Raw genomic sequence first — 14,950 nt, 5'->3', positions numbered from 1 at the left:
GGGAGCACGGAACATTTCAGCCTATGACTCGCGAACGGGGAAGACCTAGAACGACGAGGACACCTGCAATGGACGAGGCAATTTTTCGTGCAGTTGACGATAACCCTAATGTCAGCGTCAGAGAAGTTGCTGCTGTACAAGGTAACGTGGACCACGTCACTGTATGGAGAGTGCTACGGGAGAACCAGTTGTTTCCGTACCATGTACAGCGTGTGCAGGCACTATCAGCAGCTGATTGGCCTCCACGGGTACACTTCTGCGAATGGTACATCCAACAATGTGTCAATCCTCATTTCAGTGCAAATGTTCTCTTTACGGATGAGGCTTTGTTCTAACGTGATCAAATTGTAAATTTTCACAATCAACATGTGTGGGCTGACGAGAATCCGCACGCATTTCTGCAATCACGTCATCAACACAGATTTTCTGTGAACGTTTGGGCAGGCATTGTTGGTGATGTCTTGATTGGGCCCCATGTTCTTCCACCTACGATCAATGGAGCACTTTATCATGATTTCGTATGTGATACTCTACCTGTGCCGCTAGAAAATGTGCCTTTACAAGTACGACACAACATGCCGTTCATGCACGATGGAGCTCCTGCACATTTCAGTCGAAGTGTTCGTATGCTTCTCAACAACAGATTCGGTGACCGACGGATTGGTACAGGCGGACCAATTCCATGGCCTCCACGCTCTCCTGACCTCAACCCTCTTGACTTTCATTTATGGGAGCATTTGAAAGCTCTTGTCTACGCAACCCCGGTACCAAATGTAGAGACTCTTCGTGCTCGTATTGTGGACGGGTGTGATACAATACGCCATTCTCCAGGGCTGCATCTGCGCATCAGGGATTCCATGCGACAGAGTGTGGATGCATGTATCCTTGCTAACGGAGGACATTTTGAACGTTTCCTGTAACAAAGTGTTTGAAGTCACGCTGGTACGTTCTGTTGTTGTGTGTTTCCATTCCATGATTAATGTGATCGGAACAGAAGTAATAAAATGAGCTCTAACATGGAAAGTAAGCGTTTCCGGACACATGTCCACATAACATATTTTCTTTCTTTGTGTGTGAGGAATGTTTCCTGAAAGTTTGGTCGTACCTTTTTGTAACACCCTGTATAGTAACAATGTATAAATTACCATCGATTGGCTTCATCCTTTTTTGCATTCCATACTGATAGGCAAATGTTCTCATAACCGCCGAATTACGTTAGGTATCTTGACCTTCTCGTTGTGGCGTATAAAGGTCTCATGTAAGGTGCGAATCTGACCATATATTTTGCCACCTTACACAATGTTCCTCCCATATACATCTCGCGTATTGACGATAAGGAGAAAATAAGAGAAATTGAAGCCAATAGAGAGGCTTATCGACAGTCATTCTTCCAAAGCCCTATTCACGAGTGGAATGGAGTTGGACAGCTCAGTTAGGGGTACAAAAAGTACCCTCCGCCACACACCATTAGGTGGCTTGCGGAGTATGATGTGAATGTAGATGTAGGTGTAGAGGAAACAATTGTGACAGCTTTCTTGATTGCGCTGTTATCATACACATGATCAAAGATCATAAACTTAACATTAGAGATCTAACGCACACTACTTGTTTGACTGTAGCACGGAGAGGTACTTTGCTGTCACCATAGAATCAAATTTAAGTTAGTATGTTATAAGCTGACTTCTAAAGATTAACTTTATCTGATGTTGTTGCTAAATACTTTAAATGTTACAAATTGGATGATGCCCCACAAGACGGATGAAACCCATTATAAAAATTGCGTGCCATTGATGGCTGTTTCATCTGTATATAATTGTGTATGAAATAACAAAGGCATGTTCAAGCATAAGAGACTTTTTCCCACCTTTTGAAAATTCGTAACGTTTATATTATAAAACAAAACACATCGGCCGATGCCGCACGTGGCAGCCGCGTTGTCTAGGGCGCCTTGTCACGTTTGGCGCTGACCCCCCCCCCCCCCCCTCCCCCTTACCATCGGTGGTTCGGGAACTCCCTCTGGCATGGGTGTGTGTGTTGTCCTTAGCGTAAGTTAGTTTAAGTTAGATTATATAGTGCGTAAGCCTAGGGACCGATGACCTCAGCAGTTTGGTCCCATATAAACTTACCACAAATATCCAAAAAATTACATCAGCGCTGCAACTCCATAGTTTTTTCACCCTTGTTATGCAAGAAACAAGAGGTTGCATGAATTTCGTACAGGGCAAGTTCTAGATTCGACGTGGTTGTTTTAAAAACAATTTTCTATCATAGTAGTGTTTCAGATATGGACAAATGCAAAATACCTCGCAGGAACAGGAGCGAATAACAGGTTCTTCCACATTTGTCACATCTGTGTACTTTCTTACTGTATGACTAAACTAACGAGAGCTCAAAAAGGAGAATATTACTCATTCTCCCCCGCCGCCCCTACCACACTCCCTCCAATATGTGAATTGCCAGAGAAGAGGCATTGATGTATGGTGGCAACAAAGATGCAGCTGACACCTAATCCCCTGTTTTTTATCTTGTCCCTTGCCCAGATAACTGGCCACGTAACAACGGATACGATAATTGCAATGGTCCGCTTTGGAAATTGAGGATAATAGCTCCTAGTGGACAAACCTTAGTTCTTTGAATGGTTATCAGTTGGAATAGGGAGATGAACGAAGTTGGTGGAAGGTGTCGTGGCAACGGACCGCGTGTCTGATATAGTTAGACGTTACATTCACGACAGTGTGATGAAAATTGGACAACGATAGATCCATGTAAATTGGCATCTAGCCCAACGTAGTACTTGACTTCGAGTCCATTGATTATGAATGCTTGAAAAATACCTATTCCAATAGTACACATGAAATTCCGGAAAAATGGAACAAGTTCAGGATAGACTGAGTGAGCAATACAATCATTAAAAAAAATAAGTGCATGCTCATCGGAGAAAACTGTGCTGGAGCAACGAATGAAGTGGTTTTTAGAGGTCCAGTGAGTATCGAATGATCACTTGCGGAGCTTAAGGGAGGTGTTAAAGATGAATTTTGAGAATGGATGAGGTCTACAGAGGTATAGGAAGATCCAAATTAAAGAGGAACAGTGGTTGTGGAAGTGTAGGTGAAAACGTGCGTCATGTCTTTCACTTCGTAAAGTGGATGAGTACAGGGTTATGAAAATCGATACAGTTACCACGCACTACATAGGTTCGTGCACGCTCCGTCCGTCTTCAGGCCACAAGTGGCCCATCGGGACCATCCGACTGCCGTGTCATCCTCGGCTGAGGATGCAGATAGGAGGGGCGTGTAGTCAGCAGACCGCTCTCCCGGTCGTGATGATGGCTTTCTTTGACCGGAGCCGCAGCTATTCGGTCGATTGGCAGCACGAGGCTGAGTGCACCATGAAAAATGGCAACAGCACATGGCGGCCCGGATGGTCACCCATTCAAGTGCCGTCCACGCCCGACAGCGCTTAACTTCGGTGATCCGACGGGAACCGGTGTATCCACTGCAGCAAGACCGTTGCCACGCACTACATAGCGATGTACGATATAAGTGCATACATTCGTAGCACTTTTGTTTTCATGTTGGTATTCCTATTACTATGGGTTTATTTATCGTTATCATTTTTATTTGTAGTTCATTGCTGCTATTTGAGTTTACATGTTGTCATTTGGAGATAATGAATGGAGCCGTGGACGTTAGGAAATGGAGTGCCCCGTGGAGAAATCGGAACGTTTCCGACATTTTCTTCTGTTTCAGTTCAGTAAGTGAGTGACAGCATTGGAGGCAGTCAGACATATTTGATCCGCGTGGGGGAATAATGTAACTGGACAGAGCGCGGCAAGAAAATAGTTTTCACATTATACGAAGGATCGTTCTGAAATTAGTGACACTCCACTTTGAGGAAGACCTTCCGGATTTGATTAGGATCGTTTAAACGTGTTAGTCCGAACTCATCCACATCAGTGTACACCAGAGCTGGCAAATGTGATGAACCGTGATCATTCCAGCATCTTGCGACATTTTCATGCATTTTGGTAGGTTCTAAAAATCGGGTTTATGTGTACGGCATGATCTAAGCCAAATTCACGAAAATCAATGGGTGGCCTTAATGGATCTCTGCAAGTTCACCATCAATTGGCTCGTGAACAACATTGACCAGTCCTATCCTGTGTCGTTACTAGTGACTAGAAACGGTGTCTTTATGCCAGGATAAGAAAAAAGAGAGGAATGGTTGAGCCCCAACAAAAAGCCACTCACCGTACAAAGACCAGCGCGCATCCACAAAGATACGAGGTTATGCACCTGGTGGAACAGCGGCGATGTGGTGTACTACGAATTGTTTTCTCGAGGGGTAACCATCACTGTTGACATTTACTGTCAGCAACTGAGACGTCTTGCAGACGCAGTCCAAGAACAAGGACCACGAAGTCTGCGTGACGTGATGTTACACTACTGGCCATTAAAATTGCTACACCACGAATATTACGTGCTACAGACGCGAAATTTAACCGACAGGTAGAAGATGCTGTGATATGCAAATGGTTAGCTTTTCAGAGCATTTACTCAAAGTTGGCGCCGGTGGCGACACCTACAACGTGCTGACATGAGGAAACTTTCCAACCGATTTCTCATACACAAACAGCAGTTGATCGACGCTGCCTGGTGAAACGTTGTTGTGATGCCTCATGTAAGGAGGAGAAATGCGTATCATTACATTTCCGACTTTGATAAAGGTCGGATTGTAGCCTATCGCGATTGCGGTTTATCATATCGCGGCATTCCTGCTCGCGTCGGTCGAGATCCAATGACTGTTAGCAGAATATGGAATCGGTGGGTTTGGGAGGGTAATACGGAACGCCGTGCTGGATCCCAACGGCCTCGTATCACTACAGTCGAGATGACAGGCATCTTATCCGCATGGCTGTAACGGTTCGTGCAGCCACGTCTCGATGCCTGAGTCAACAGATGGGGAAGTTTGCAAGGCAACAACAATCTGCACGAACAGTTCGACGACGTTTGTAGCAGCATTGACTATCAGCTCCGAGACCGTGGCTGCGGTTACCCTTGACGCTGCATCACAGACAGGAGCGGCCGTGATGGTGTACTGAACGACGAACCTGGGTGCACGAATGGAAAAAACGTCATTTTTTCGGATGAATCCAGATACTGTTTACAGCATCATGATGGTCGCACCCGTGTTTGGCGACATCGCGGTGAAGGCACATTAGAAGCTTTTATTCGTCATCGCCATACTGGCATATCACAAGGCGTGATGGTATGGGGTGTCATTGGTTACACATCTCGGTCACCTCTTGTTCACATTGACGGCACGTTGAACAGTGGACGTTACATTTCAGATGTGTTACGACCGGTGGCTCTACCCTTCATTCGATCCCTGCGAAACCCTACATTTCAGCAGGATAATGCACGACCGCATGTTGCAGGTCTTGTACGGGCCTTTCTGGATACGAAAATGTTCGACTGCTGCCCTGACCAGCACATTCTCCAGACCTCTCACCAACTGAAAACGTCTGGTCAATGGTGGCCGAGCAACTGGCTCGTCACAATACACCAGTCACTACTCTTGATGAACTGTGGTATCGTGTTGAAGCTGTACGCTCGACCCAAGCTCTGTTTGACTCAATGCCCAGGGGTTTCAACGCCGTTATTACGGCCAGAGGTGGTTGTTCAGGGTACTGATTTCTCAAGATCTGTGCACCCAAATAGCGTGAAAATGTAGTCACATGTCAGTTCTAGTGTAATATATTTGTCCAATGAATACCCGTTTATCATCTGCATTTCTTCTTGGTGTAGCAATTTTAATGGCCAGTAGTGTACTTCACGATAATTCTAAAACTGCTAAACTGACAAGAAACAATATACAAGAGTTGAGTTGGGCAGTCATTCCGCCCCCAACCATATTGACTTGATCTTGTGCCGTCATATTTTCACCTTTGTATGGAAGAACCGTCAAGGAACTTCCTCTCGAGATGAAAATGCTCTCCGAACATGGGTCAATGAGTTCTTCGCCTCAAAACTACGTGAATTCCACAGTCTTCGAATCTAAAAGTTACCCAGGGTTGGCAGACTGTTGTAAATAGCTAAGGAGAATATACGTTATTGATGACAAAAGTCTCTGTTATGTTTACCTATTGTGTTTCATTAAACTTATGGAAAAACATCACAAACCTATGCAGTAACCCAATAGTTAGACCCTGACGGTAACCGTTAATTGGACGAAGCTTACATTCACTCCGCAAAATACCCCTGCTGATGAGTGAAGCAGTGCGTTCTGCACAGGTGACTGGGAGGGCCGGAAGTTATCAGTGCTGTGTTGCGTGCAGCGGCAGCGGCAGCGGCAGCGCTGCTGAATGCAAATGCTCGGCCGGCAGCTTGACTTGCATAAGCGGAAATTGTTTGCCATGTGTGATGACTTGAATAGCCGCCGGAAATACTCGCGGAGGCGATCATCCAACGGGACTGCACTGTAATTTCGGCTGGACCGTGTCGGCTCCGCTGCGCATCCTGCCGGCCAATCATCTGGCATTCATTGACGCCATGAAATAATGACGAGATGGCCGTCACGTGATCCGAATAGCGCCATTGGCCAGTTACGTCACCCCAGAGGTTGTGCCAGTGCGAGAATTCGGTGGAATGACATACGGGGTGGTTGTCGATACCGCTGTAATGCGACCCAGATGGCAGGATAATATAAATTGCGGAGTCGAGGCAAAATATTTCGTCTGGCGCAGAGGTGGCACTGGAGTCAATGAAATTTTGTTTCCGTGATGCTGATAAATGTTGTTCAGTGACGTTATTCAAGCATTATCCGATCCGACGAACAATTTGCTTTCGTTTTTGAGGTGATCACGCAATTCTTACAAATTGATAATCTGCAAGCTGGGCCTTCATAAAACTGGTTTTTTTTTTTTTTTGGAGATTTTGTCCCCAACAGAAATTCATCCATAGTTATTGAAGAGGAGAAGCGGAACTCAAATCAATATCTGATTTCCAATACTTAGATTTTCTTCTGAGTTTAGGTAATTCAATTCCAGCGAATGTTGAAATAGAAGGCTACGGCAGATTTCTTTCCAGATTTACAATCTGTCCAACACTATCTCGGAATGCTTCGTCGTCAATAGAATGCTAAACCTTCCTGTTTGTTCAACGAAGTAGTGAAAGATGTGTTAATGAGTTGTCGGCTAATGAACTAAAGCGGAAATTCGATCAGCAAGCAAGTATTACGAGGAAGCTTCCTGGAGGGAAGACGACGCCATTTTCGCGAGATACTATTGCAACAAATTTAGAGAAACGGCTTTTGAGGTCAACTGCAGAAGTGCGAAAAGGTCACGAAGATATGATGCGAGAAATTAGGACTCGTAGGGAGACTTTTAGGCAGTCGTTAATCCTTCACTCTATTTGGGAGTGGAACAGGAAAGGACGTGGGTAGTAGTGGTATCTTGTACCCTGTGCCATGCACCACGCGATGTCTTGGGGAGTATCTGTGTAGATGTAGATGTAGAAATAGATGAACCCGTCCAGTGTCAAGCGAAACTTGCTGAAACGTCGCAGATTCATGTTCAGGTCTTACCGTACAGTCATACGAGGCCTGCCTAAAAGGTATTCGACCTTTGGCCAGAAAAAATATTTCGAATGCCTGACGGGGTTGTAACCGTAATCCCCTTCAAAGTAGGCCCCTTGTGTTTGCACACACTTAGCCCACCGATCCTTCCACTGCTGGAAACACCACTGGAAGTCGTGCTCCGCATTATCTCTTCTCTACTATCAAAACGGCATCCTTTCAGTGGTATCTTTAATTTTGGAAACGACCAGAAGTCGCAAGGAGCCATGTCTGGAGAGTAGGGAGGTTAGCAAACGGCTGTAATTCCATGTTTGGCCAAGAAATTTTGGCTCAAGTGGGGTGAATGTGCAGGGGCGTTGTCGTGATGCAGTTGCCAGTTTTTCGCCATGTACATGTCTCGTCTTTTGCGCCGAACTGCTTCCATTGCGACAATTGTCTTTTTTTTGCTGGGTCGAACCCGTACACCCATGAGTCTTCACCAGTTACCATGGTGTTCAGAAACCCTGGGTCAGTGTTGGTGGTGTCCAGAAGGTCCTGTGCAACGTCAAAACGGAGGTATTTTTGTTCCGGCGACAACAACTTGGGCACTCGGTGTATGTTCAAATCATCACTAAATTCAACCTGTTGGGAAATCTCCTGCACGGTCAAACGACAATCTGCCATCACAAAATTATGCGCCCTCTCAACAACAGCTGCACTCCGAGCAGTTTGTGGCCTGCCAGAACGCTGGTCACTCTCCGCTGATGTATAGGCATTTTTGAATCGGTTGAACCACTCCTTAATTTGTAGGACACCCATCGCGTCTTCTCCAAACACCAGCTGAATCTTACGAATCGTTTCGCTTTGAGAATCACCAAGCTTTTGACAAAATTTGATTCAGTATGTTTGCTCAACACGTTCAGTCATCTTGAGAGAATTGGTAATCCGACGAACAGGTTGTGTAGCACCTCAATCAGAGACCGGCAGGCTGATGCGCTGGAAGGCAGGGACAAAATTCACGCATGCGCATAAAGGTCTCTTTCTTTACTGTGTACAGTGACGCTGCGCTATCGTCTCTATTTTGCGCGGGAAAATTAAAGGTCGGATACTTTTTAGACAGACCTGACATGTAACGTGCCTGTAACTAAAATGAGACGACACACTTAATGACAAACATTTAATAAGATGAAAATGTTTAACTAACAAAGGCGAAAGAAATGGGTGAACCCAAGCGAAATTCGCTAGACAAAACTCAGAATTCAATTCCTAATCTTATCATGCAAACCTGTAAAAGATGAAGAAACCGAAATGAAAATAGGTGATAAAAAGGGAAAAAATTAAGTTACTAGACAAATATCGAACAGTAGAATGTTTTTTTGCGCGACCAAACCTCGTTATACTATTTTATGAGGGAAAATACAACTGAAACAAGAAACATAGGTATTTATCTAGTGTTTACCTACGAGCATATTTGAACGCTTTAAACAATGCTAGAGTTCAGTAGCACATTATCATAAAAGAAACGTTCTTAAGCTTAAAATTAAACACGACAAAGAATTTCTAAGGAAAGCGTGGTATCCCTCGAAAACAGTGCCAGTACCGTAGGGCTAAATGTTAAATAATAAACGGAAGACTTTCTCCGACAAATGTGACTAATCTGATGGAACTACTCCAGACAGTAAAAAGGAGCACAGTCCGCTGCCGGGACGGCAGTCATGGCACTTAGGGAACGAGAAAACTCAGACGTGAATTAACACGAAATACCAAATGGGCGTGGGAATGGGCTCCCTCAGAGTCATTATGGTTATTTCAATAAAACGACGTCTATAAACTTCTTTACATATTTAGTCAGAATGATGCACCACGAACATGTATGAGTGACAGCACGATGCCAAGAAACGGAGACTGGTATCCACATATTGAATTTGTCACCCCCTAAGCGCCGCGCGGAATTAACCGAGCGGTCTTGGGCGCTACAGTCGTACACTGTGCGGCTGGTCCCGGCGGACGTTCGACTCCTCCGTCGGGCATGGGTGTGTGTGTTTGTCCTTAGGATAATTTAGGTTAAGTTGTGTGTAAGCTTAGGGAGCGATGACCTTAGCAGTTAAGTCCCATAAGATTTCACACAAATTTCAACATTTTGAACCCCCTGAGAAAATCTACGTTAACGACGAGATAAACATTAGTATACGAGCTGTTTCAAAGTCCGCATAACTAACCTAGTCGTACACAAAACAGATGCACCAGGCGTAGATAGAGAAATGTGGTTAACATCAGTAAATTATTTTGAAACATATCCCGCGCTGGTAAGCATAATTTTAGAAAAGTGTTTGTTGAACAAGGAGCATTTTTTAGCTGGTAGCCATTTGAAGTGGTTACTGTCTGTAACGCAGAAGTCACGAGAGCATAAAACTGTGTTGTCAGTAGAGAACAAGTAACAGCACATTGGGTCAATAAGAACTCAGTGCCGCAAAACGTGGACCAGTCAGTGGATGTCATCTAGGTAATAAATCCAACAGAGATATTTTAATTTGTCTGCAGCTACCCAAGTCAACTGTTGGATATGTAACTCTGAAGTAGAAACGGAAGGAACAACCACAACTAACCTAAAACAGACAACGTCATGTAGCGATGGACAGGGTCCGTCAAGCATTGCGGATAGTGGTAATCAAAGTAGGAGGTATTAGCGGAAGGAAACACTGTAATTTCTGCTGGACTGCTACCCGTCATCAGCCACACATCCATGTAGTCAGTGCTAAGCAATTCTTGTGTTAGTGTAAAGAGTTAAGGCACTGGATAGTGGATGCCTGGGAACCAGTGATCTGGATTGACAGTTCACACTATATCCTGTGGCAGTCCGATGGTATGTGTTTGGTAGATGCCTGAAGGGCACTATCCACCCTCAGGTATAATGCCAACATGAAGTACAGAACAAGTGACATTACTGTTAACGGTGTTTTTCGTAGTAATGGTGTGATCCTCTTACTTCACTTAAGAAACCGCTGAGTGCAGAAGGATATGGACGTACTTTACAGCTCTGTATAATGCGTATAGTAGAGGAACTGTTCGGAGCATAAGCATGAAAATGCATCATGTCACACAGCAGCATTTGTATGTCCATGGTTTGTTGGCAGTAGCATTCCTCAAATAGACTGGCCTCAGTACAATGGAACACTTTTAGGATCAATTAGGACGTCTTCTTCGCTCCAGACCCTAGCATCCAACATCACTACCTCATCTGGTTTCGGGTATTCAGAAAAAATGGGCTGCCATTCCTCCACGGACATTCAGAGAAGTTATTGAACCTTTCCCAGGAGAGCTCATGGGTTTATAAAGGCGAAGGGTGAACACACTCCGCATTAATGTCAAGTAAGAGTGATTTTTTGCCTATAGACAAGGTGACAAATTTCTATCTGTTTGGGCGTTGTTGTGTCGAATACTGTTATTTCCTTTTGAAATTTTTTCTGCTTTTCGGAGAAAATGTAAAAGACCAGATTATAACAACGCAAAAGCTCCACCGATATTTCTTCTGTAGCAAGCGAAGCTTTCTATTTTTAAATGAGAGTATCGACTTAAATTGCGGAATTGTGCTGTTTCATGGCCAGACAGCCACCCTTAATCTTTTACTCATTTTTTAAAGAGCTACTTATAGAAGGTCTTTCTTCTGCAGCAAGCGACGCTTTCTATTTTTAAATGAGAGTATCAATTTAAATTGCTAAATTGTGCTGTTTCATGATCAGGCAGCCACTCTTAATCTTATGCTCTTTTTTTTAAAGAGTTACTTACAGAAGGTCTTTTTACCATGGAACACGTGAAATTGGCTAATGGACTGAGTTTCTATAATGTATTAATAATTTTCTCTGTCTCTTGGTTGAAATGTTCAAATGGTTCAAATGGCTCTGAGCACTATGGAACTTAACTTCTGAGGCCATCAGTCTCCTAGAACTTAAAACTACTTAAACCTAACTAACCTAAGGACATCACACACATCCATGCTCGAGGCAGGATTCGGACCTTCCACCGTAGCGGTCGCCTGGTTCCAGACTAAAGCTCCTAGAATCGATCGGCCGCACCGGCCGGCTTTCCTGTCTCTAAAGTGCAAGTTTGTGTTAGTAACCAACAGTTTCTGTTTCAAAATGCTTTTAACTTGCAACTGGCTTTTGATAATACTTCGTCGTAATTTGACTGCTGTCACTGATTATTTGTGTGTAGTATGGTTATAACGTAACACATAGACTATTAGATATAGTACTGACAATATTTTCTCAATTGTAATACCTTTAAATTTGAATAGAGCGTTTTTTCCTAGGTGCATGACACTGTTATATCTTGTAAGAGTTTTCATATCTGAAAAAACTTCAATTTTCCGGAATAGGTTTTGTAATTTCAGGAAAACTTGCAGCATACATACAGTGAATCCTATTATTTCAAAACATATTAAGAAATATTTAACTTCTCTTACAGGGCTGGCTAGAGGCAAAAGTCTGAAAAGTGTTCCAAGCTACAACACTTTCCCCTACCCAGTTTGAATTTTGACTCAAAGGTGTCTACAGCGTTCCTCTGTAGTGGTGCAATAGTGTGGCGCCCTGCAACGCTACTCTCTGGCTCCGAGACGCTCTAAGCAGCAAGATGTCGACATATGAAAAAAAAAAAAAGGCCCACTGCGAGGAAGTTCATGTGAGCTTTGAGCTGCGTTAATGATGTCACAGTGGCATCAAATTTCACCGAAATTCTACCCAACACAAAATGAGAAGGACGTCATAGCCCTCTTAGCTACAATTCACTCCTTCTTTTGACGTCTGTGCGGTAGAGGTGAGAACCTTGACACTTAGCATTTAAATTACACGGTTTTCTTGTCAGTGGCCGAGGAAAATACACTCCTGGAAATGGAAAAAAGAACACATTGACACCGGTGTGTCAGACCCACCATACTTGTTCCGGACACTGCGAGAGGGCTGTACAAGCAATGATCACACGCACGGCACAGCGGACACACCAGGAACCGCGGTGTTGGCCGCCGAATGGCGCTAGCTGCGCAGCATTTGTGCACCGCCGCCGTCAGTGTCAGCCAGTTTGCCGTGGCATACGGAGTTCCATCGCAGTCTTTAACACTGGTAGAATGCCGCGACAGCGTGGACGTGAACTGTATGTGCAGTTGACGGACTTTGAGCGAGGGCGTATAGTGGGCATGCGGGAGGCCGGGTGGACGTACCGCCGAATTGCTCAACACGTGGGGCGTGAGGTCTCCACAGTACATCGATGTTGTCGCCAGTGGTCGGCGGAAGGTGCACGTGCCCGTCGACCTGGGACCGTACCGCAGCGACGCACGGATGCACGCCAAGACCGTAGGATCCTACGCAGTGCCGTAGGGGACCGCACCGCCACTTCCCAGCAAATTAGGAGCACTGTTGCTCCTGGGGTATCGGCGAGGACCATTCGCAACCGTCTCCATGAAGCTGGGCTACGGTCCCGCACACCGTTAGGCCGTCTTCCGCTCACGCCCCAACATCGTGCAGCCCGCCTCCAGTGGTGTCGCGACAGGCGTGAATGGAGGGACGAATGGAGACGTGTCGTCTTCAGCGATGAGAGTCGCTTCTGCCTTGGTGCCAATGATGGTCGTATGCGTGTTTGGCGCCGTGCAGGTGAGCGCCACAATCAGGACTGCATACGACCGAGGCACACAGGGCCAACACCCGGCATCATGGTGTGGGGAGCGATCTCCTACACTGGCCGTACACCACTGGTGATCGTCGAGGGGACACTGAATAGTGCACGGTACATCCAAACCGTCATCGAACCCATCGTTCTACCATTCCTAGACCGGCAAGGGAACTTGCTGTTCCAACAGGACAATGCACGTCCGCATGTATCCCGTGCCACCCAACGTGCTCTAGAAGGTGTAAGTCAACTACCCTGGCCAGCAAGATCTCCGGATCTGTCCCCCATTGAGCATGTTTGGGACTGGATGAAGCGTCGTCTCACGCGGTCTGCACGTCCAGCACGAACGCTGGTCCAACTGAGGCGCCAGGTGGAAATGGCATGGCAAGCCGTTCCACAGGACTACATCCAGCATCTCTACGATCGTCTCCATGGGAGAATAGCAGCCTGCATTGCTGCGAAAGGTGGATATACACTGTACTAGTGCCGACATTGTGCATGCTCTGTTGCCTGTGTCTATGTGCCTGTGGTTCTGTCAGTGTGATCATGTGATGTATCTGACCCCAGGAATGTGTCAATAAAGTTTCCCCTTCCTGGGACAATGAATTCACGGTGTTCTTATTTCAATTTCCAGGAGTGTATTTCGGATACACTGTTGCTTGGAATAAAAACGAAAATGCGTCTAGGGGAGGTACAAAGGGTGTCAATGGAACCACCCCTTACCGTGGGCACTGGTTCCCGCACATTTCGCAGTTGAAGACGGCAGTTCGCAGTGCCATGAGCAGGATAAATATCTTCTTGACACGCTTTAACAGTGTGACACCCTCAGACGCTTCAACCCTATTCTCTAGGTATATTGTGGGGCTGAATTCACACTGAATGAGATCATACCCCCTTGGATTGCAGCAGGACCCAAATTTTTGTTCTCTTGTACAAATTCAAAGAAATTTGAGAGATCTGAAGCATAAAAGGATACCTGCGGTTTTTCGGCTCTCTTGTGGCGCGATCACGCGGCACTGCTGGAATAAAATGTGGATGAATAAAATCACACAGATTCGCTCTAAGAGCTCCCAGTTCGTCAACACCCACAGTGCTAACCAGACAAATTTGTTCAGCGCGTTACAACTGTATCTGTCAGAAAATTCGACACTAATTCTGCCTGTCGGCTGCCTAGTGCCTGAATGGAAGCAAACTCCAACCAACGGGTGTTAAAGGGGTTGTCTAAATCTCAGGTGCTAGAACAGTTGCCAGCCCGATTTAATGTCGAAATTTCTGAAGGTACTTTACTATCGTCGCCAACAAAGATGCGTGGGTGGCAGCTAAGGTGCTGCCGAACTCTTTGGGAAGGCGGGGAGGGTGGGTTCTTAGCTGGATCTTTTGCCATTTGACTGACGCGTTTGTTAATGTTCTACTCTTTCGTGATCATGCCACATGAGGGCGTAAAACAGAAAGGCTAAAAATCATAAGTATCATTAGCTGCTTCGAATGGTATTGTACGGTGCCTAGGGGTATCAAGCTGCAGCCAAGAGGAAAATTTGCGATCGCACTGCACTACAAAGGGGTGTGATCACGTCCAGAGGCGACGCAGCACGACAATATCGTTACAGAAGGGTTGAAACGTCCGAGGGTTTCAGCAATGTCAATGGTTGTCAAGAACATCTTCTTGCTGCTCATCACATGTCGAAGTGCCGTTTTCGACCGCGAAGTGTGTGGGAATCAAAGCCTCAGTGAAAGAATT

At 45.5% G+C, this 14,950-nt stretch overlaps 1 pseudogene; it reads right to left on the bottom strand.

Annotated features, from left to right (window-relative positions):
• Positions 1-3,396: 3,396 nt before the first annotated feature.
• Positions 3,397-3,514, bottom strand: LOC124803550 (annotated as a pseudogene).
• Positions 3,515-14,950: the final 11,436 nt, after the last annotated feature.

Source organism: Schistocerca piceifrons, chromosome 6, assembly GCF_021461385.2.
Source record: "Schistocerca piceifrons isolate TAMUIC-IGC-003096 chromosome 6, iqSchPice1.1, whole genome shotgun sequence".
Taxonomy (NCBI): Eukaryota; Metazoa; Arthropoda; class Insecta; order Orthoptera; family Acrididae; genus Schistocerca; species Schistocerca piceifrons.
This window is presented reverse-complemented; position numbering and strand designations above follow the sequence as displayed.